Genomic DNA, 3,904 nt, shown 5'->3' with positions numbered 1-3,904 from the left:
ACCAACCACACCTGCCCCCCAGCCAGTAAGACCCACAGCCCACCAACGCACCAGAGTCTCCGGTCCACAAAAAAAAAAAAGAATCTGCGTCCTTTTTGTTGTGTTTGGTTTTCAGTGTCATTTGTCTTAGATGTATTTAATTTGTTTTTATCGTTTCTGTGTTTAAGTTTTCCCCAGGCTTCCTCTGAGATATTAACCAGTTTCTCTTCAGTTTCTGCTCCTTCAGCTCCTGCTTCACTCTCACCTGTCCCCAGTTATCATTATGCCAGGTGTTTCTACTCCTTCATGAGCTCGTGTAATCACTTCACTTGCTCCAGTCAAGCATTGTTGTGCTTTATTTCATGTGTCCCCCATGTTCTCTTATAGTTGCTTTTTAAGTTTTTGCGACCATGTCAACAATAATCCAAGTTCTAATCTATTTGAGCTCTTCCTATCCATCTGCATTTTACGCTGAATGTCCTTCTTGACACAATATGGACTTGAACCTGCAACCTCAGCAGTGGTCACTGCCTGCAGCACTGACCACTGAACTACTGCAGCTTGCTTGTTCATATGTTAGCATTTAAACATACTGTATTTTGTAAAAACACAAATGCAGCTGTTCCAGCACACACAAACAAGATGTGTTTTCAGTTTACAAACACCACTGAATCTGCAACATAAAGCTGACAAAAGGCATGCCATTAGATATTCTTTTATTATTGATTGTTTTTGAAGGCAAACAAATGATAATGTTTGTACTTGTGTCCGTGTCTTCTTCCAGTGGAAAATACACCTGGAACAATCATACGGTGTTTGTCTGCATCTCTTTCCTGTCTTTTCAAACTCAGCCGGTTGAAGCAGATGATCGCTCATCCAGAGCCTGGTTCTACTGGAGGTTTCTTCCTCTGGCAGTTGTTCCTGGGAGTTTTTCCTTTCCATTGTTGCCAATGTGCTGCTCAGGATGGGAGACTGCAACAAAGTGTTTAAACACAATCTGCTAGCTTCTTTAGATTGACTCCCCATCCCCTTCCCGTATCCCCAGGTGGATCAGTCTGAAGGCCACATTGGGTGGAGACAGAGAACTGAACTCTGGTGAATTGTACTTTGGTTGATGACAACTTGTTTTGGACTTTGAAGGTCTTTGATTGGTTCCAGCTTGAAGTATTAAACTTAAACGTCACCGGCTCTTCTGCATCCTACCCCGTACCATGTGTTGACCCCCACCCCCCTCCCGTCCTCAGCTCCTTGCACCATATGCGAGTGTTTTTTTTAGCGCATGTTTCTGTGTTTCTGTGTTAAACATATCAGAGCTCTTTTTTTAACTCACCTTTCCTAATGTGTGTGTATACCAAGCTGCAAAAGGTAGTGCACCGTAGTGCGGAAGACCGTGGACATTCGTTCCCCCATGTTTGTTACGTTTGTTATGTGTGTCTTTCTCCAGACTGATGTTCTAAACTGCACTTTCGTTCTGCATTGCATCTCAATGTTGTGTGTGAATGACAATAAATGAATTTGAATCTGAATCTGAATAAGTTGGTGTAAGTTGTGTGTGTAAGTAGTGTGACAGGGCCTTTAGGATGTGCACGCTCGCTTGAGATCAGGTCCAGTCGTGGGCCACTGGGCCCTAACTTTATGAGAAGTGCGTGGTTGACCCGGCTGCTCCATTTGGAGACGGCCTGTTGATTTGTATATGCTGTAAGATGTAGTGGAATAAGGCTGGTATATTCCAGTGAGTGTAGATGTACTGTTTGATTATGTCAGTCACTGCACTGAGTTTGTTATGTTCTCTGATTCATAGGGAGGGAGGAGGGAGGATTAGATGGAGGAGGGTGAGAGTTAGAGGAGGGGTCAAGAATGGTTGGGGGTGTGGTCTGGTAGGTGTATACAGGATGTTTACAGCGATGCTAATCAAATCAAAGGAAATGTTTAGATCATTTAGAAGAGTTCCTTCTAGTGAGTGTTTACAGTCCACTGAGGCTTAGTATTATTTTCTGGTTCAGACATATATTTTGGAGTTAATAATATCGTGTTGGTCCGCATGTACTAGTTTAAACTGTGATAGTACTCTCTGTCATGGTGCTGTGTTATGTGGGTGACCCATAATGCTTTGTAGTTGGATGGGGGCATAGTTTATTCTTAGTATTTGTGGCAATTTTGAGGTCTGAAATTTAAAGAAGCTGGGAATTTTAGGCCTCTACTAAGGCATGTATCTGTGGGTTAGGTTATAGAAATGACTGGAAAATGAATGAAAGTTCTCACAAGGATCAAAAAAAACAACTTGTGTGTGGGTGTGTTATCTGTGTATTTTGTGAACCACTGAAAGGAAACTGTCAGGAAACAATCAATAATAAATACATCTATAACTGATTACCCTTTGGAATCAGTGGGTTTCCACAGCCAACTAACATTAAAAAGCACAGAAATGAGTATAACTGTTCATTCAATTTGAAAAGACTCACACAGAGAATGATAGCAGTTAAACAGTTTTATTGATATGGGGAAAGTTCTTTGGTGCTCGAGCCCCGGCAGAAGATGTGAGTGCAGCAAACTACTATGAGCTGGCAATCAGCTTAGGATTTAGGAATAACATCACTGTGTTCCCCCCTCCCCCATTTTTACACATATGGTGCTATGATTTGGTGTGGTAGTAGCTCAAAGGCATTCACAACCCAGACTCTGAGCTTGACATCTTGAAATATTGCATAATAATTCTGTATAACTTCTTTTTAAATTTATTTTTGGTTGATCAAAATGGTAACAACTTTGTCATTTCTGCACAACAAATGTGACTAAGGTGATCTTTGTTTAAAACCAGCATAAAAGACAGCAAGCTGTATGCATTACTTGAAGGAATACTAGTCCCTCACTTTGTTTCATTTTAGATGTCAGGTTATGTGAATTAAAAGTATCACAGAAGCAACAGGCTGAACTCAGCTAATAGCTACTCCAGTGCACACTGAAGGTTGAAGTCCAACTTGCACCATAACAAGTTTGGCTTTGTGCCGAGGATGTGGTCACAGCTCCTACTTTGGTCACACAGGAACTGGATTACCCATAAAAGCACCTCAGGTTCCCTTCCAGAAATCCACGCAGCATCGCTCGGTTCTTTAGGTCCACAAAACAGATGTGGACTGGACAACCAAACTCTAATGAGAAGATCTGGTCAACTGTTCCAGCGTCTTCTTTCCAGTCTCCTGCCATGGTGTAACTTCAGTCTGAACTGTTTTATTCTGAACTAGCTTTTTAGTAAATATCAGTAATGCAGACAAACTTAGGCGGTAAAGAAGAAAATCAATGACTTTTATTAATTTAAAAAAAGGAAAAGCACTGTGACTCTGCTACATTAAAGCTACGGTAAATTCAGATTTAAACCATTAAATTCAGTTTCAGTTTAGTGAAATTCATTTGCATTTGCAATGCATTTGATTTCACATCATGCAAATACAGATCCCGTCTTATCAAAGAGATAATATACATGACCATTCATCAACTAATTAAGAAATGACATCACACAAAAGTGATAGGTGCCACGCCCCTTTAGGGCGGGACATCCGTATATGGTCAACTTCCGGTCTGTCCTTCCTGTAGGATCACCACATATGGTCAACTTCCGTTTCGTGACTTCCTCTTTTGATTTACCGTAACTATCCCCCTCCCTCATCCCCCTTCGACTTCCAGTAACCCCTACCCTCCCTTTTCCCCCTTGATTTACCGTAACCCTAGCCCCCCTCTTACCCCCCTCGAATAACTGTAAGCCATGACCACAACATCTTGTTTTTGTACAGATGTTTTAATTGCAAAAGAGTTTGTGCTGCCATGAAGTCTTTTCTGCTGACCACAACATCCTGTTTTGAACGGGTGTCCACACATACCATCTGTCTGTTCACCCTCCCTCTCTTCATCCCCCTCGATTTACCGTAAC

This window comes from Austrofundulus limnaeus, unplaced genomic scaffold (assembly GCF_001266775.1).
Source record: "Austrofundulus limnaeus strain Quisiro unplaced genomic scaffold, Austrofundulus_limnaeus-1.0 Scaffold491, whole genome shotgun sequence".
Taxonomy (NCBI): Eukaryota; Metazoa; Chordata; class Actinopteri; order Cyprinodontiformes; family Rivulidae; genus Austrofundulus; species Austrofundulus limnaeus.
This window is presented reverse-complemented; position numbering follows the sequence as displayed.